At 42.4% G+C, this 20,647-nt stretch overlaps 1 protein-coding gene across 2 annotated transcripts in view; it reads left to right on the top strand.

Annotated features, from left to right (window-relative positions):
* Positions 1-20,647, top strand: part of PTPRE (protein tyrosine phosphatase receptor type E) — a 2,259,327-nt gene that overhangs the window by 601,216 nt on the left and 1,637,464 nt on the right. For both annotated transcript variants that reach the window (XM_069611476.1, XM_069611477.1), the window contains one exon: positions 16,558-16,681. The gene's annotated coding sequence lies outside the window, so the exon portion shown is untranslated. The remainder of the gene's footprint in view (positions 1-16,557; positions 16,682-20,647) is intronic.

Raw genomic sequence — 20,647 nt, 5'->3', positions numbered from 1 at the left:
ATTAGTTTGATTGGTTAAAATTATCGTCACAAGTCATATAATAATAAAAGTTAATGAATGGTTGAAGAGTAGAGTTCAAATGTCAAGAAATATAGTATCTAAGTGTCAATCCGATAGTACCACCCGGAATGGGAACACCCGACAGCTTGAGGAGCGGCCTTAGTCCGACTCTCCCCCCAGCCAGGTGATAACAATGTATATTTCACTGAAATAACTGGTTTGCTTACTTAGGATCCTGTAAGTTAATCTTCCTTCGGTAGCATCGGCACAACACGCACAACAGCCATATAACAGCCAGAGGGCTTAACTCCACAGGGCTTTACGCCGCTAGGGTGGTTTAGAGTTGGTTTTGAGGCCCAGTGGATGTCACGTGATACGTCACGTGAGGCTGCAGCGCCCCGCCTCCTCCAGGAAGCAGGCACCAGTGTAGCAAGAGCAGAGAGCTCGCAATGCTACTTGAGCACAATATTAGGCAGCAAAACGTTGGCGTTTAAGGAAACGCTTTTACAGAAATCAGCAGCACACACCCCTCGGCTGGTTTAGGGCTGGTTTTGAGGCCCGGTGGATGTCACGTGATACGTCACGTGAGGCTGCAGCGCCCCGCCTCCTCCAGGAAGCAGGCACCAGTGTAGCAAGAGCAGAGAACTCGCAATGCTACTTGAGCACAATATTAGGCAGCAAAACGTTGGCGTTTAAGGAAACGCTTTTACAGAAATCAGCAGCACACACCCCTCGGCTGGTTTAGGGCTGGTTTTGAGGCCCGGTGGATGTCACGTGATACGTCACGTGAGGCTGCAGCGCCCCGCCTCCTCCAGGAAGCAGGCACCAGTGTAGCAAGAGCAGAGAGCTCGCAATGCTACTTGAGCACAACATTAGGCAGCAAAACGTTGGCGTTTAAGGAAACGCTTTTACAGAAATCAGCAGCACACACCCCTCGGCTGGTTTAGGGCTGGTTTTGAGGCCCGGTGGATGTCACGTGATACGTCACGTGAGGCTGGAGGGCCCCGCCTCCTCCAGGAAGCAGGCACCAGTGTAGCAAGAGCAGAGAGCTCGCAATGCTACTTGAGCACAATATTAGACAGCAAAACGTTGGCGTTTAAGGAAACGCTTTTACAGAAATCAGCAGCACAGACCTTGTTAACACCTACGGGCCTAATATAGATGACCTGGACTTCTATGTAAATGGAATCGACGAGATCAGCCCAGCGGACAATAAAGATATATTATGAGGGTGGAATTTCAACACTATACACGATGTATCGCTAGATCGATCCTCTGTTAAACAAAGGACTCTCACCAGGGCAGCCAATGTACTACATCAGACTTTGATGCAACTATCCCTCACTGATGCCTGGAGAGCACTGCACCCACTGGAGAGGCAATATTCATTTTACTCCTCGGTACACGACACAGAGTCACAAATCGATTATTGGTTTATTTCAGCCCACCTGGCAAATATGGTAGATCATTGCAACATTCACCCCCGTACACTGTCCTATCACTCCTCAATCTCCTTAGAGGTAACACTGCGTAATATCAAACCCCCCCACCAGAAGATGGAGAATGCCCCCAGACATCCTCAAAGACCCGAATGTGGCAGAATCACTGCCCACTGAAATAGAAGAATTCTCATAAAGGGTCTGTAGACAAATACGCAATACTGTGGGAAACCTTCAAAATATGGGTAAGGGGGGCCATAATGTCAAAAACCACGTGACTCCTGAAAGCTGTCAGATTAGAATTAACTGACACAGAAAAACACCTTAAAGACTTAGAGAATGAATACAGCGGAACGCATGAAAAGGGGACCCTTGCCGAGATCAATGTCCTCCTACAAAAATTCAACGAGTTAGCAGCCAGAGAACTACAATACATGGCTTCACCCATTAGGGCACGTAGATACAGAGAGGGCAATAAGGCAGGACGCTCCCTAGCAAATCTCCAGAGGAATGAACGGTACCATTCACCGATCACCAGCATTATAGCGGGAAATGGGGAGGTCATAAACGATGAAGAGGGAATCAACAAAGAATTTACAAAATTTTATACCGATCTATATGCAAATTGGACACAAGCCCAGAGACGGAAACAAGGAATTAATTAGATGACATTACACTCCCGTCGCTTTCAATTGAGAGCGCCTTAGCCCTTGAGCAACCAATAACATGTGAAGAAATCGCTGAAGCGAGATGGACTGGGTGCGGAATTATATAAAGAATACTGTTCTGAACTGGCCCCAATATTGACTCTTGTGTGGGAAGAACCGTTGATGTGTGTATCGTTGCCTGAAACAATGAGGGAGGCAATCATCACAGTGTTACTGAAACTTATACGTCCCTCTCATGAAATGTCCTCTTACTGACCTCTCTCCCTGATAAACTCAGATGCGAAAATATATGCGAAAGTACTCGCTGCTAGACTGCTACCCAATATGACCACGCTTACCCATCCGGACCAGTGCGGCTTTATTCAAACAAGATCCACCGCACTGAGTTTACACAGGTTGTTTGGAGTCATGGATGATTGAATGTTGAGAAGGGTGTGTGTGTAAAATGTTGAATGATAGAATATTATTTGATTGAGTTAACCCTTTTTATTTAGACAAAAGTATTGCGTATTTTGCACCTCACTAAGACACTTTGAGTACAAAATACCTAAAACTTTGGAGGACAGTTACCTTGTTCTGCCCCCCACACTCTAGACTAACTGTTTATCGATTTTGCACTGATGTTTTTTCTTTATTTTTTTCTTTATTTTTATCATTGTTGATTGCCTGTGCACATAGTTTTATGATTGCCCTTTCTCTTATAAATAAAGAAGTATTTATCTTTTCTAGAAACTGCCTGTTAATTTAATGGAATAGGGTAGTTGTTTTTACAATCACTTTGTTGATCCTATGGTCAACTATGTGGAAAACAAACAAGATGCCTGTTTGATCTTATTGTCAAGTACTAAAGGTTGTTGACCTTCATGAGGGTGGTTTATTACAGGATCACCCTTCCCTTCTACCTCCGTTCGTGTTTTTGGTTTGTTTGGAGCATGGCCCAGATCAGGCCGGAGGCACAGGCCGCGGTTATATCACTAGACGCCGAAAAGGCTTTTGACTCGGTATCCTGGTCGTACCTATTTGTGGTACTTCAGAAATTTGGGATGGGACCATATTTTGTTCGATGTGTCAAACTACCATATGCCTCCCCAGAGGCAAGGGTATTCACCAATCATATGATCTCCAACACTTTGACCTGGGAAGAGGCACAAGGCAGGGATGCCCATTCTCCCCCATTCTGTTTGTCCTGACGATAGAGCCAGTAGCTGCAGCTGTTAGACAAAAACATAAACAAAGGGGGATCAGAATGGCCGGAATCACCCAATCCATATCTTTGTACGAAGATGATACACTACTATTCATTCGTGAACCGGGCAAAAACCTCGGCCCTTTACTGGAAGCCATGCATGAATTCGCAGAGTATTCAGGATACAAGATAAACACTTCTAAATCTGAAATGTTCCCATTAACATCCGCTATCAATTGCCAAACTAACACTCATGGCCTCCGGTGGTCACCTGCGAGTATAAGATACCTAGGGATCCTGATGTCCAAGGATAGGATGTCCCTATATATCGATAATTATGAACAACTCCTGCGCACGATCATGGTGAAGCTCCAACTATGGGCTTAGCTCCCCATCTCATTGATAAGCCGGGTTGTGGTGCTTAAAATGGTCATTCTTCCTAAACTCTTATATGTGTTTAGCAACGTCCCGATCTGGCCTGGTAGGCAGTTCTTTGATAATTTGCGTTGAATGGTGACGGCGTTCGTGTGGGATGGGGGTGCCACTAGAATGAAGTGGGAGAATCTTGTGGAGCCATACGAGATGGGCGGCATAGCGGCACCGGATTTCGAGCTATATTACTTAGCAGCCAAGGTGCAGTACGCCAAGTACTGGCTGGACGCAGCAGACACTACACCGCATATCCCTATAGAGCGACACTCAGTACGCCCAACAGACCTACGCTACATATTATTTACAACACGACATAAAGATGCATGCAGGTTCAACCCCGTAAGCACCACGATTAATGCATGGGCCATGATCTGCAAGAGGCTAAAAATAGACACACCTTACAACTCGGAGGCTCCACTATGGAACTACCCTGGGATTATGCCTACATATGATAAATGTATACAAAAGTCATGGGTCCCTGAATATGAGATCAAGATGAGAAATACAATCCCAAATTGGAAATTTGTCACACCAGAAGACTTCGCAACCACGGTGGGGGGAGGCCAGCTCGCAATGCTACAATACCATCATATGAAGTCCGCATTTAAAGCAAAATGGCCATCATTTCCGGACGAACCCACACCACATGAGTGTTTTCAATCCTTATATTCACAAACGGGGACTGGGATAACTAAGCTAAAGAACATAATAAAAATACATACGCAATCATCAAATACAATTAAAACCTCCTGGGAAACAGATATGGGTGTGGTCATCGACGAGGAAAAATTGAAAAGATATTGATTGATGTCAAAAAAAGTGTCGTTGAATGCAGGTCTTCGTTTAATACAGTTCAAAGTATTGAACAAACTACATTACACACCGGCTAGAATGGCCAAAATAACGAGTACGATAACCAGAGGTTGTCAGAAATGTGGAAAACCCATAGCCGATATGTATCATATGTGCTGGGCCTGCTCATTGATCACTGAGTTCTGGAGGGAAGTAGCAGAGATACTTGAGGACATGACACAGATTCCAGCAGACCTCACACCCCAGAAATACCTGTTCAGTGATATCGGAAAAAAGACAAAGAGGACTAGAAGGTTATTCAATGTAACATGTGCAGTAGCTAAGAAATGCATACTTCAAAACTGGAAAAAAGCCCACACGCGCCACGCATAGACCATTTTCTTCGAGAACTTATATAAATGAGTATGAGGAACAGTATGTGATGATGCTACCCAGAACAAGTAGGCCGAAAGACATTTTGACTCTGTTTAGAATATATTTATGTGATGTGCTGCCAGATGAAGACAGCCCCACAGAACGTAACCTGATTGTGTTAAACTAAAGAACCGTGATATGCATAAGAAATACCCATTTGTACTGGATATTGAATAATACTGAATATGTACTGTAGCTGTGAGGTGATGCACAATCAACAAATAAAGTAAAAAAAAAAACAATCACACAGATTCAAACTCTCACACACACACACACACTCACTCACTCACTCACACCGCCAACACATCCCCAGCCCCGTACTTACCTTCCTTTCAGACACACTGTCTCTGCGGTGCCGGTTCCCTTTCACTTCCGTGATCGGGAACCGGCGTTGCAGGGTCCTTTTCTTCTTTTTTTTTTTACTTTGGGTGAGCTGCGGGGGTGTCCCCACAACCCCCACCCACTATACTGTATAGTTTAGTGAGCGGGGTGTTGCGGGGGACATCCCTGCAGCCCTCAACTTTTGTTTCTTTTTTTCTTTTCTTTTTCTTTTTGCTTGGGTGAGATACAGGGGTGTCCCCCGCAACACCCCGCTCACTATACTAAATAGTATAATGAACAGCGTGTTGCCGGGGACACCCCCACAGCCCCCAGCATTTTTTGTTTTTTACTGGCAGGGGACACACACCAGGGCCCATACCGACCCCACCGAAACACCTAAACACTTACCACGAAAAGTTCAAACTTTTGGTAGTTAGAACTTTTCGTGGTGTGTGTTTTAGGTCTTTTGGTGGGGTCGGTAATTTTAATTCAGACTTTTCATCCAAAACCGATTCATAGACAGTCATGTCTGGTGAATAGTTTCAGTGGAGGAACCTAAATACTTCTTCAAATTAGCACAATCAACCAATTGTAAAGAGGGAGCCCAAAATAATTAAGGGTAATTCAAGAAGAAGCAGAGTCCCCCAAGAAAAAGTTTAAATAATGTATTGAATGTATGCATCTTGCAGCACAGTCTTTAAGAAAAGGCATACAATCAATAGTTAGTTGTCTATAGTAACACATGAAATAATCCAGTAAATGCCATGTCACCAAAAAAACTCTACAAAGAAGAACTTTACACCATTTTCATGAAGCTTCGGCCACAATTTATCTCTGCCTATAAAGGTCACTGTAAACCCCTTGCATGAGGCTGCTGCGACAGTCTCGGTTTACCAGTATTGGTCCCTGTAAATCAAATGCAAGAAGATGCTGCCAGAACCTATCTATGCTAGTTATGTCACTGTGAACCCCTTGCATGAGGCTGCAGCCACAATCTCTTTTTGCCAGTAATGGTCCATGTAAAACACATGAATGAAAGTGTTTCCATAACCTATCTATACCAGCAATGGTCAATGAAGCATAATGCTACAGTGCCTAAACTCCCAATCTCATACCATACATACACATGCACCATGCATGCACACTCATGCCCAGACACCTGCACACAAACAAGTGCACACACATACACACACACACACACACACACACACACAGATGTTAACATTCACATACATACATGCACCCAGACTCACTCAACTAGTCTTACACACAGGCACACACAAACGCATATTGCATTGCATTCAAACACAGCAAGCATACATACACAACACACAAAAACACTTACCATAAGTCTTCCCTTCCCTCTTCCCATTGAAAGGACACTGTTACAGCACCGGGCGCCAGACACGAGCAATCCATGCCCACAATGCTGGCACATCCTGGAAGGACTACGACACCCAGAGTACACCAGTGATGCACAATTCAGTAACATGGTTGCTCAGCAACCTCTGAAAGCGACGTGCTGCACCGCACACCCAGCGTGCTGCGTTGCCATTATTTGAACAAATAATAATAATAAGTTACAGCACTGTAGTAGCAGGGAGGGGGGCAAAAAGAGCACAAGGGAGGAGCCGGGTTGGGGCGGCGGCCAACCATCCAGACCCCTTCCCCCCACAGCGCCTCTACTGCTGAAAATGTATTAATCACTCTTTGACAGCAGGGTGCTAATATAGGGGAAACCTGAATATAAAGACAATGAGGTGCTAAGAACTGCTGGAGACTGCAAGAAGGAGTTGATGGCAGGGACGTCATTTCCGGGTTGCAACTGCGACCCCTGAGGACTCCCTTGCTACCCCTGTGGCTCTTTGTTTCTGGAGTGGCTGGCTTTATCTTTCAGGCCTCTTAAAAGAACAGGGGGTTGCACTAGTGTAACACTTTGAGTAGTGACCCTAAATAAGAATGAATAGGGATTACAAATGATTTGTCTTTCTGGAATTCTATTCAACAATTACTAGACTCATTAAAGGTTTTTAATTTCAGGCACACTTCAGGGGTGAGTCCCTGATTTAGTCTGTTCTTAAACACCTCAACTCAGCCTTTCATCCTTCTGAGGTCGATAAATGAGTACCAACATTGATTGGGTGATATTGTATGTACATTTGTTCTATATAAAGCGCTTAAGCATAAGTGCTTTATAATAACACATCATTATCATTTGGCCTTGGATGTCTTCTTGCAGTCACAGTAATTTGGTAATATGTGCCTACACACACTGATATTAACGATACATATGGTGATCCATTCTTGTATGAAATGTATATCACATAATAGTGATATCATAACCATATTTTTCGTTGTGTACGTAGGAACAATGTTATGTGATGCCCCTTCCTGTTTTATCAAGGGGTGAAAGGGTGTGTTCCTTCGCTTCCTTTGATGTCACTTCAGGGTTGGGTCAAATGACATCACTTCCTGTGATGTCATCAGAGGTCAAGGATTGTGTGATGTCACTTCCACTACACCTGGCGTTTTGGTGAAATGACGTCCCCGGTTGATGGCCTGATGATGCCAGCAAAGGCAGCCTGTAGCATCCACCCTGTGCACGTTTATTGTCCCACATGAAAATAGTGTGTATCTGTATAATAAGACTGGCCCCATGGGGCAGCTACTCGCCCCCCTATAGTCTCAGGATTTCAACTGAAAGTTTTAAAAGGCCCTGATGCGGTCCCTGGGTCAGACAGTAACTTTTCAGGCTGAAACAAACAGTGAGTTCTGCTGGAAGGACCCCTTACCCAATTGTGCACCATGTCCATGCTAAATTGTTGGCGTGCTGAGATTGGCAGTTAAGAGGGAGGTTGTAGGCATTTACCCAATTAGGCAAAGTAATGACTGGCTTTAGAGGGATTCTAGACCTTCGATCTCCATTTTATGCTGAAATACAAGATGCCTGAGGAAGGATCCTTGAGTAAACAAGGCATCAGGTTTTTAAAGCACACATCTGCAAATAACAAAAAAATGACAGTGTTTTGTTCTTAGCACTGTTTTCAAATTTCGTAGCATAGCACAGCACTGCACACAACAGCATATCCCGCCACATAATAGTTCATCATTTTTCACAGCATAACTTCACATGCAAACAACGAATGGTTAAATCTACTTTGAAAAACAGGAAGCTCGTGATTTTGAGATTAAATAAAGCATCTTCTACAAAGGAGTACAGCTGTGTTTAATTTTTTTTAATGATTTTTTTAATGTCCCAGTGCTTCATTGAAGGCTTGTTAGATATATTTACCTGATCTGAATCACTGAGCCTCAGAGGACCAAACTGTGTTCCTTACTTTAAATAGGTTGCTCGAATAGCAAGGTAAAGTCGGTAACTGCATACAGTAGCTCTTAATAAGAGCCAATGTATTTTAGTCCAGGCATCTGCGAGAGACTTTGATAAATGCCTGAATATTAGATGGCTTGTAAAATATACACCATATTCATTTCCAATTCGTTCTTGCTTTTTGTCATCATTAACCTTCGGAGTTCCGCTATAAGCTGGAAAAACAAACAACAGAATGTTATTTCTATAACTGCGTTTTCTATGAGAAGTGAACTCACCAACAATGTATTTTGTTTGAATGTAAGATAAGACAGTGGGTGCATTTTTAAGAGCATTTCTTTTTCTGTGTTTGTTTAGCACGCTTAAGTTGTCTTACTCGCCGTTTACAATCATTATTGCCATTTGCCAAGATAACAGAATGTAAGATGTTTGGGAGAAAAAGTCTACGACAAGATGTTTTCATTTCGTGCCAATTCAGAAAAAAATAATTTTGATTGCAGTTGCCCTTTGCGCTAGCCACAAGGTTGCCAGGATTTTACTGCACTGAGAACAAGGGTAAAACCAGGTATCTGGTTGCCCGACAGCTTTGCAAAATGTCTGTCTTGGGTTGATTAAGCTATGTATAGAGTAGCACTGCCCTCAATTTCCTGGAGAAAAAGGCTTACCTTTGGAGTAATTTGCATACCCACAATGCCTTGCTGATGTGTCTCAGAACTAGAGGTGAACTTCCAGAGATCGCTTCTAGGTAGCGTTGTGGAATGTGTGACTTGGCCCAAATCTACTTTCCAACTTTCACATTTCAGGTGAAAGGTTTTTATAAACCTTTTTTAACCCACCATAACTATTAGGATGTTCTGAATATATATATATTTATATTACATGGTCTGCAGTAGAGGGTGTGTGGTTATGGTTAAATTGCTCAACTCCTAGGAAGAGCACCTTTTGGGCATCTTATAACTTTGGCTTCCCTTGATGAATCCTCACAATACCATATGGCCCACCAGATTGATTCTGCACAGTTTGGTGAGGTTTTGTGCAGGGGGGCAAAGTTATAGGGTGGTCCCAAAATGTTTGGCTTTTCCCATAGACACAATGGAAAATAAATGTTGCTCATGCCTACAGCCAAGACCACTGGATGGATTTTCACCACATTTGCTGCAGAAGTGGCGGCTTGGTTCCGAAAGCATGCTTTTGGTGTAAATCCGGCCGTAGTTTTTTTTTTTTTTTAATGGCCAAAAAGTAGGTAAAACTACATTTCTGATATATGGGTTAGGTCCGCTGACTCACTTTCCTGGTTGGTCCGTAGACGGGTCTCCGGTGTGATGTCCGTGGGCATCGGACGCGCCCGCTGATTGGATGGTGAAAAGCGTGAGGTGTGTCAGATTTTTGGAGACGCCTGCCATATTGGATTTGCAGACAGTGCCCATAGTCCGCAGACACTGTGGTAAAAACATATTAAAAAACACAACATTACACTTGTCAAACTAATGAAACAATCTTTGGGGACGTGAGGGGAAATGAGGATGGGATGGGATATGGCCTTTAAAAGCCCAAAAAACAGGTGTTTTCTCAAATCTGATGTCCACGAACAGTCCGAATGTCTGGGGCAGTCCAGTGATGTTTGTGAACATCTGAGATGTTTAGGGGACATCTATGTCTATTTCTGCATAACAGGGTTGTTGAAAAGCAGTTTCTGGATGGCTTATAAATTTGGCGCCACTCAATGTAACTGCATGAAATATGGAAATTTCATTCTAGGCCTGACTATGAATGGTTCTTCAAAGTGTGGTGCTGTTCTGTCAAGAGGGAACGCAATTAGAGGGCAGGCCCAAAATATTTTAAAGGCTTATAAATATGGTGCCATTTGACGAATGTGGACGCAGGTTTTCAGAAATATTATACAACCCAACATTGAATGTTCTTGCAAAGTCTGAATGCATTTTGTGAAGTCTGGGCTAAGTTATATTTTTTATGTACGTACATTTTCGCACTTTTCAACAACCACAAAAACATGAGCGGATCTGCAGCAAAATTGTGCAAAGAGCATTGGCATGGACCTAAAAGCATGGTTTTGCAAATGTGTCAGTGTTTTATTTTTTGAAAAATGTCATAATCTAGATACAAACAAATACTGATATACCTTTGGTGACAGAGGTATAGCCTGTGGTCAAGGGCAGTGGCCAGATTCTCCGGGTCATTCTGACTACTGTCCATGACCACGAGGAACCAGCAATGGGGTTAAGGTGGGCATGGCCACCAGGGACCAGCTATGTGGTAAAGTTTTTTGGAATTGAGATAAGTTTGAATGGGAAAATAAAATCTGCTTGTGGGTACAGGTTATGGGATTGCAGCAAATATGCACAAGGAGGGTCAGCAAGAACTTCAAAGCATGGTTTTGCAAATATGTCCTGGGTTTTATTTTTTTGAAAGTGTTTGGTAAGTACACAACACAGTGATATAACATTGGTGTCTGGGCAATGGGCCTGGCCGTCAGCAAGGAGAAATGTGCACTGTAATTTGCTTATTGGGGCATGCAGCATGACTGAAGCGGTAGGTTTCAATGGGAAAATATATTCTGCTTGCGGTTACAGCCTGAAGTGGTGGACTAAATTACAACAATCTTGCGCGTCGAGCATTAGCAAGGACCTGAAAGCATGTTTTTGGAAATATGTCTTGTGTTTTATTTTTCCAAAGTGTAAGAATGTAAGTAGAAAAACGAGTGATATACATTTTGTGTCTGGCTAGTGGGCAGGCCCTTGGCAAATGCAAATGTGTACTCTGATTTGCTTATTGGGGAATGCGGCATGGCCGAAGCCCATGCCCCATGGGTTGTGGAAACTGGCCATGGCTGCAAGTCATGAGCACTTGCTATTGGTCACATTATGAGGGTATAGTGAACACTGAACTAGGAGGCAGGGTAGGTGCAGTGGATAACTGAGGTGGTTTGGTGGGGCTTGGGTCATGGTCGAGCCTCATGCCAAAGACAATTCAACCATGACTTGCATTCCCAGCATGCACTGCTGATAACAACACACATCAGTATGCTTTGCAAAAAATATGTTTGTTAAAGGAAGTTGACAGTTCTTTCATATATGTTAAAAGAGGAATTATTAAGAACGTATATATACAGTGATGTAACATCATGAAACTTTTTCACTCATAAAAACCTATGAAATTCACAGAAAAAACTTTGTTAAAGGGACGTTATGGTTTCGTTGCACTAATAAAAACCTATGAAATTCACTGAAAAATATTGGTTAAAGAGACGTTATGGTTCCAAGTAAAACAGAAAAATCCTTGAAATTCGCCAGTTATGGGAAGCTAAGCAACCATAACCTGCGCCACCTCTGTGCACAGCTAAGACTAACACCCAGGACAACAAAGATGACATCACAAATGTACCGGTGAAATATGGGCTTCAGCAATGCAATTCAGTCCACAATTAATATTTGAAATATTGGTTTGTTGTGCTTACTCTTTTTATGAGTATTTTTGTAAAATAAGGGGATTAAAAAACAGTGTCACTGAAAAAAATGTATATATATATATTTGTAGTGGCAGCTATTGTCGTTTTCATTCGTGTTCTGAAATAGCTCTTCTGTAACCATGCAGTTATCATATTTCAAGCACATTACTTTGCAGTCGTGCAGATTGGGTATAGGTAGAATAGAACGAGGTTGGGTGGAGGTGGATGGAACAGAGGAAGCAATAGAAGTGGAAGAGAGTGACAGAGACATGCTTTTCTACAGCAGATACATGTGCGCAGAGTATAGGCCTTGGGTTTGTACATTTTGATGGAAATTAGCCTTCCTATAGGGTTCCTCTATATTGTCGTAATGGAACTGGATGAGGTGATTAATCAAATTAGAGGTTGCAAAAGTTTGGGATGGTTTATTGGAAGCTTCCATCTGCAATAGTTTACCGTAGGAAACACACTGAACTATTTTAATGTCCCTTTTAATCCAATGCTACTTGACAAGGAAATACTGCCAGCTGTCAGTGACAGTTTTCCGAGGACAATGGTTCTTCCATGGAGTTAAGGCAAATATTTAGCATACCCATGCACATCTTCATAACTTTCTTTCATTGCTTTTTGCAATCAATTTAGACATATCCTTGGTGTTTATTTTATTTGTATGTGGAAATATGTCAGCAGGATATGTAGTCGAAGATTTTTAAGCTAGTGATTTATATAAAAATCAAACAAAGCAGATCAAGTAACAAATGTTTATTTTTCACCAAAATGGGTACGGACAAAGTCTGAAAGAATGAATACAAATTAAAACACTTTTTTTAGGGTTTTCCTTGATGAACGATTTGCCATATAATTTGCCCTTGGCTGCTGCTGCCTTCGATGTTGCTAGCTCGCTCAGTTAAGGATTAATCTATACTATGATGGACCTTTTCCTTTCCGTTGTCATTGTACTGTTTGCAATATGCAGTAGTCATATGGCTTGTGGTGCCCATTTCGTCAGAACCGTAGGGTATATGCTCCCTCCTTTTCTCTTTCAGTCTATCAGCCTGGTGGAGTATCTTTGTAATTGGTCCCAACACATCCAGTAATTTATCTTGGCATGAAGCCGTTTCTTGGTGTGATTAGTATATGTGCACATGCAGGTGAGCATTCTTTTGTCTATTTCAGGTGTTTCAGCAATTCCTTCTGGCAGATGTGGTCTGGGACACTCAGTCTATAGTTTGTTTCTGGCTTTTTTGGCTAGTGGTGTTCTAAACCTCCTCATCCGGTACGCCGTTATTTTCGTTGGCGTCTCCCATTCTGATGACCAGGGATGAATGAGAGTGTCTGGGTTAAAGTTGTCTCCATTCTCCTTCTGATTTTACTCAGTCTTTCTTTTCTTGAGAGCTCTTTTGTCTTTATCTTCACGGGAAGGTGAAAGCGTTTCCACCTCCTCTTCACTGGACTGCTCCTCCTAGCTGTTGTTTTCCACGACCAAGCTGGGTGAGGATATTTTCTGTCATCTGCTTTCTTTCAACCTTGACCTCAGTGCTTTTCTCTTGCCACCTTGCACCTTCCGCGGCATACCCAGATGTGTGTGGCCATCATGTGCCCTCCAGGCTTTCTTTCTTCCCCCTTTTTCTCTTCCATGCTCGCCTGTACGTCTGATCTCATCCATGCCTTGGGAGAACTTTAACAAATTCTACATGTGGGATAGATGCTGTGAACTATGTCTCAAAGTAGCACCTAACGGCTTCTGGATGGTCTGCCCCACAGTGGGCTGCAGCCTTTTTTGGCTTACATGTGGTCTTACCACTTCACTGGAGCTGTGAGTGGTGGTTGTGCAGAATCAATCTCCACCCCTTAAAGGTGCTGCCAGTAACAGCCAGGGGGCCTCATTACGAGTTTGGCAGTCAGGAAATAAGGGTGCCGGTAGCACATACCGTAGGGGCATGGAACTCCCGGCAGGCCTGACCTGCCAGGAGTTCAGGCCCCTACCAGCTGTGTTTTCACTGAAGCACCGGCACTGTTGTGGTCATAGGCTGCGCAACAGGAGGCACAACGTTAACGTGGCTTTAGCTGAATTTCAGGGGATTTGTTGCATTAAGTTCACACGTTAACGTCCATGTAACTAAGGTTTTTTCCGTAAAATATATACATATATATTCAGTGAAATGATTTTGTTAAAGGGCCGTTATGGTTAAGTTGCACTAATATAAACCTATGAAATTCAATGAAAAAACATTGTTAAAGGACGTTATGGTTACAAGTAAAACCGAAAAACATTCTGAACACGTACTACACAATATGTGAAAAAACTGTAATTTGGAGAGTAGTTACCTTTGTAATACTGACATAATTTGTTGTTTTCCCCAAAGAAATATAAACAAATAAGTGTCTGGCCTTGAAGGCACACAGAACAACTGCAATTTGATTTGTATTAAGATAGAATGTGCCCATAACAAATCCCTTGCTTTTATTTGCCACTCCCACATGTTAGTGTGTACTATGCGCCTCCTTTGAGGCTTTCATTGCTAGAGATCATTGGACAAATGTGCATAGGAAAACATGTGTTCTATGCTAGAAACGGGTGTGCAGTAACCACTGTCTGTGCAAAAAACACTTCTGTACCATGACAGATGTGCAAATATTAACACATTGAATGGGAGTTGTGTGTGCTTAACAAATTCACATTTAGGAACACACGTGTACACTGTTCAAGACCTCTTTGTATACATCAACTCAAAGACTCAGCAACTGGTCAAATAATACAAATGGCATCAAGGCAGGTGCAAAACATGTGACAAATTAGGAGGCACAGATTCACAACATGATGTTTCACTGTGTCACACAGAGCAGAGGCATACTAACATCTTGAGGTAGTGTGCCCCATATATCCTTTGTAGGTGTCCAACTGCACAACACTGCCTATTAGAGGTCTGCTGTAGTGGACTAACTCAGTTGGTGCAAAAGCATGTGAAAAAAAAACAATTAACAATACTTATAAATGCAGCACATAGGTGGAATTAAATATCAATACACCAGGCAGGCTAAGCTAAAGGAGCTCTTGCAAGCAACATTCTACATCTCTAGCCCCAAAGTACACAGTAGCCATGACTTTTACAAAATGGCAGATCCTCTGCACTCACAAGTCATTTTTCAAGGGGATGGCATGCTTCCCCTCTGTCACAGGTCTCCCTCTTTAGCTTCATAGGCTGTTCTATCTTGAGGTGGAGGAAGGGGAATGTTGCATCGTTTTTTGTGGTCACAAAATGTATTTCGCAGTTTTTGGCATGCATCATGTAGGTGTCTGCTCCCCTTAGTATCAATCAATCAGTATCAATGATGTTCAAAAGCCTGTGCAACAAAAACAAAAAAAACACAGATGTGTAGTCCTATATTTCACCTGGACAAAAGTTGCACAAGTGTAGCTTGGCTGTAGTTACTTTACTCGAAAGAGACTTCACAGTGCCACCCATTAACCATGTATGGGATATTATTACTGAACAAGTAACATGGATACAAAACATGCTCTTAAAAGTGCCATTCAACAAATCACTCCCCAATGTGGCCTGTTCCGTGTACAGCTATAAAATTATATGAAGCAATATATCAAAGCAATATTCAGAAAATATCTCACCACCTTAAGCAACTTCACTGGAACTAACACAATGGCCATCTCTGTAAGAGAGCTTTGCGCAGGATGTACTGGACAGGCATGACAGAGCAGCTGACTGACACCAGAACACCTTTCTTGTATGCATCTTCATTCTCTCTGCGTTACAATGAGCAACGCTTGCTCCATCCAAACCTAGAAACTGTTTAACAAGACAGAAAAGCCAATCACGAACAACAAAACTTCCATTGCTGACATCAGATTGTTAGACTTAAGGGGAAGGGCTTTGCACCAACATACAAACACTCTCAGATTGGAATGATGACATTTCACGCTGGCGTAAAACCACTTATCTGGCGGTTTTTTGTAGCCTGCTAACAGCGATTCCTTAGGAATCCATTGTAAATGCACTCTCTCCTGTGTAAAAACAGCCAGCATTTGGAAGTTTTGCAAAACGGAGTGCAAAAACCTTTTCTTACACTTCTTTTTTTACTATGTTTTGTAAATGATTGATATTGAATGGAGGGGACCCCACGCACATACATGCTCTCACTGCTTGTCCCATGCATGCAATTACCACTTTTTTACATGACTCCCCCATGTCATCTTTGCTAAGGTTTTCTCTTCATATTTGTGGATATCCAAATCAATCACTTTTCTATTCTTTAAGAAGCATAAACAGTACATACAAAAATAGTGATATTACTTTCTCTGAGAAAACAACATTAATTTGTGTGCATTTATTGCCTTGCGTTTTATGACATGGAATTTTATTTTGTAATCTGCAAACCATGTTAATGCCATGATAAAAACTGAGAACATGGGCAAGCATTGCCACGATTTTATGGGAGTTCTGACGGTAACCATAGCGTTGTTCTCCTCACAGGTATCATGTATGGGAACATCACGACACAGTAACTGTCTCCCATCTATCGAGTTCTACTCTTTTATTTTTCCATCTATGGGAGGCTACCTGCAGTTGCCCGAAAGAAGACAGGAATAAAATGAAGGTAAACATGTACTTTAATAACTTTTCAGTGATTTCTCTTTTTTGCTCTTTGAATTGTAATAATAAGTGTTTAAAAAAAGAAATGCTTCAAATAGTGTTTCCAACGTCGTTTTTCCACCCCAAGATATTGCCACCAGGGAGGCGGGACCGTGGGGGCCTCTCTGAGCAGCCGTACAGGTTGGGGGTGGAGCCTCTCTGGTATAGGAGAGGAGCAGCGTTGCCAGGCTCGAGGGCCAGTGTAACAGTGGAGAGAAGCAGAGTTGTGATGCTCTGGATAAAGGTTACCAGGAAAGGCCACGTGGGTTAAAAGGCGCTTTTCACTCACATGATAATATGCTGTAGACTCGTGCGACTATCATGTTTGTGGGAATCGCTGCCTTTTCTGCAATGTTCTTTGCTTTGTTGCATGGTACACCAGCAAGGAGTTTGTTGTGGGTATTCACCATGGAGAGAGCCTGGCATTGTTTACTAAAGGTGCATTTACATTGCCCACAGTGTCACACTTAACAGTTGGAGTTGGAGTTAGACTTCTCATCTTTCCCAAATACTTATTGCTGAAATTCATCATGGCCCATCATCCTGCCCACTCTGTCTCCCCACCCCAGAACCTCTTCACTATAGAAGGGCAAGAGGAAAAGAGAAGGGGTATCACAAACAAGCCTACGCAGCCTTTGCGCCAAGAGTTTGGAATGCCCTGCATCAGATGCCTTCCCCCCTCCTTTACGGTTCAGAGAGAACTCCAATCTTCAGTCTTTGAACAGTTCTACTACACTATCTGTGTCCTGTCTGCATGAACCTTATATGAAGATGCGTTCACTGGTCCCCAGGGCATATAAAGACCAATTCACAAATATTGTTGACCTGAATTCTGTGGGTTTGGTGATACACAAAAATGAGCCTTCGTGTGCAAATTCCTGCAGCAGTCCTGGCGCCAGTCATGACACCAACTACCCCAGTACATGGTCCACCCTACCCCATACCAAGGGAACTCTAAACATGCCTGATAACCTCATGGAAACAAGCCACAGCAGCATTTGCACCATTTGCTGAAGAATTACCTGTGTTTGTCTGCAATCCCGCCTCCTGCTTCCCAAGGCCTCAGTCTCACAGTCCGGCATTTACGTCTTGGAATTGGTAGACACCTCCCCAAGGTTCTGTGGGAGCACATGCCACATCAATACAGAACTAGGTTCTCTGTGCATGCAAACCCAGGAGTGGGGGCTGAGCTGGAGGATTTTACCTCATAGTGAAGGAAAAATAAGACATGTGTTTTCTGTATTAACACAAGCATTGCCAAAGTCATGAACATATCCTAACAAGAGACCTATGTTTATGCCTAGCGTATACCCATTTGTGTATACAGGTATAGATCACTAGCTCATATATGAATTCTCACTATACATATATTCTCCTCTAAAACCCACCTGCCCCATTTTTCTCTTCTCTAAACGGAATGTCACGGGACGATAGCTCAGGCGCAACGTGCTTGCTTTGGAAGCAAGACGACACGGACCAACACAGGTTTGATCCCCGGGTCCGCACTTAGAAACCTCTGGGTATTAAGCGCATTATAAATAACCTATCATATCATATCATATCATATCAGTGAAGAGATGTAAAAAACTCCACTCCTTAAATTCTCTACATATCATCACTCATGGTATAATCTGATTGCTATCTTTAAATTACTTAGGATATAACAGTTTATGTGCCTCTGTTATGCGTTTTCTGCATTTTGAATTCTACCATCACTTTTATAACTGCTTTGTCCATCGGCGGAAATATATTCTCAGTACAATTATTCAACTATCACTGGGTTTCTTCCCTGATGATGTTGGGTAGGGTCATATCAATAGATAATATGATTCTCTAATTTCAATACTTCCATCTGAAGATTTATCACCGATCCTCTGATTTCGAGCTCGCATTTGTAGCGATGATCCCTTTCTCTATATTGCTCATAGTATCCAACACAATCTGCGGAAATCAGCATCGGCAACAACCTTCTCCCCTCATCATGCCTTGAGAACTAATGGAGTTGCATTTTTATAAATCATAATCTGACTCCCATTCTCTTGTCCAATGCCTTCCTGTGGTCACCAATATGCTATTGTTGTGTTCTTATTGGTGTTGCACACTTACCCACAATAATATGCATGCAACACATTATGCCATCCCTTTACTCAAAAATACCTGTTGCACTGCGGCATAATTGGTTCTGTGCTTTAATAAAGTGGCTATTTCCCAGTCATATTTCTACTCGCTTAAATGACTACTTTAGTCCCTGACATGTTTGTCACTGCTCGTATCCCCTTCCAGGCCGGATCATAGAGTCGTGCATATTACATGTGCACATACGTGTGTTTTGAGTCTATCTTTTCTAGTATTCGATCAGTGTGTCTCTAGGGATCTATAAAGCTACATAATCTTCATAAGGACAGCCTCATGCCCTTCTGGAAAAACCTACTTATGCAGCCTCCCATAAGAGTTGATCCTTTATGGTCTCAATTGTTTCAATGTCTATGACTTCAATAGTGCCAAGATGCCCTTGGGTGAATGTTGCACTTAATAGAAACCCTCAAAACAAAACACGTTTAAACTTTCTTTGTCATTTTTCCATATTTCTATCTCAATTCCTTCCCCTTCAAATGTATTGCAACCCAAAATATCATAGCTCTCCATGGTCAACAATTTATATCTGGCCCTCTTGTTGCAGGTGTCAATTATTTATGCACTTACATGATATGGTTTTCCTAAACACATCCCCTTCCTTGTTCGTGCAAAGAACCACAATAAACATAGTATCTATCATAATTTTCTTATTTGTAAATGCTTTCTTTTTATCATACGTTTAACCACAACTCTCAAAAGAAGTGAAGTTATGTTTAGTGGACATTTTCCATTTTATATAACCGTATCTGCTGTCATCCAATGGGGAATATGGTCACATCCATAACCGTTCATAATATTCCAGACCAACCGTCTGCCTCTTCCCCATATCCTCTTCTATCCACATCATCAAGAGGATCAGAAAATGATGCATACTGTGACATAAACCGAAAAACATTACATCTACTACTGACACTAATGTATGACAGGCTCCCAGCTACCGTATGGTTGCTGGGAGTGAACTTCACTGAAATGACTCAAAGAGCATTTCCCTCCCTGTTTGTGGGACGGAATTTCTAGTGTGACAGCCACGGTTACACTTCAAAAACCTATCGTGACTGTTTCAAAAGGTGCAGGGAGAGGACCCTCCTTTCTGAGCATTTAAAGGGGCATTCCGTTTGTGAATTTGGTATGCGCTTTTAAATGCCCAGAAACACCCCCTTGTTTCTGAAAACGTGTAAAGTGGGGGGAGGGAGGAAAAGGGTATCGGAATGAGTGCATTCAAGATGTGCTCATTCAGATGCCCTTTGAGAATTGGGCTGCTTGATTTTTTGGTACAAGTCAGGCGATGGCTTGCACACTTGTGCCAAAAAAAGATTTGAGAATCTGCCCTACAGTGTCCTTTCCCTCCCACAATCATATTTTAAATGGACCTTTCATTGTCTTTGTCACCCTCTTTGTAGTATCTGGAGCCTCAGGTAAGTCAGACAACATGCACCATTCTACATTCCCTCTGGCCTTCTTAAGATAGCTGACCCACTCAGACTGAAAGAAAGGCATTCACACAACCATGCCAGGTAAACATGCCAGACACCACACTCTTTGAAATTCCTAGTTCACCGAACACATCTTTGGCATAAACCACAGGACTAATTATGTTTGTGAAAGCCCTGACCACTTGCTTTTATGAACATTATTTTAAGCATTGTTCTGTAAATGGATTTCCTACTGAAAATTGCCTAACCGCCAATGATTTCTCATAATCTTGCGTAGTTATTTTGTCATATGCCTTCCGATTTTGCCACACCTCCTGTCTGATGCTATGCAGCCCCTTCACTAAATCCTGCATATTCTCTGC

Source organism: Ambystoma mexicanum, chromosome 8 (genome assembly GCF_040938575.1).
Source record: "Ambystoma mexicanum isolate Mex_15411 chromosome 8, UKY_AmexF1_1, whole genome shotgun sequence".
Classification (NCBI taxonomy): Eukaryota; Metazoa; Chordata; class Amphibia; order Caudata; family Ambystomatidae; genus Ambystoma; species Ambystoma mexicanum.
The sequence above is the reverse complement of the archived record's forward strand: the minus strand, read 5'-3'. Positions and strand labels throughout refer to the sequence as shown.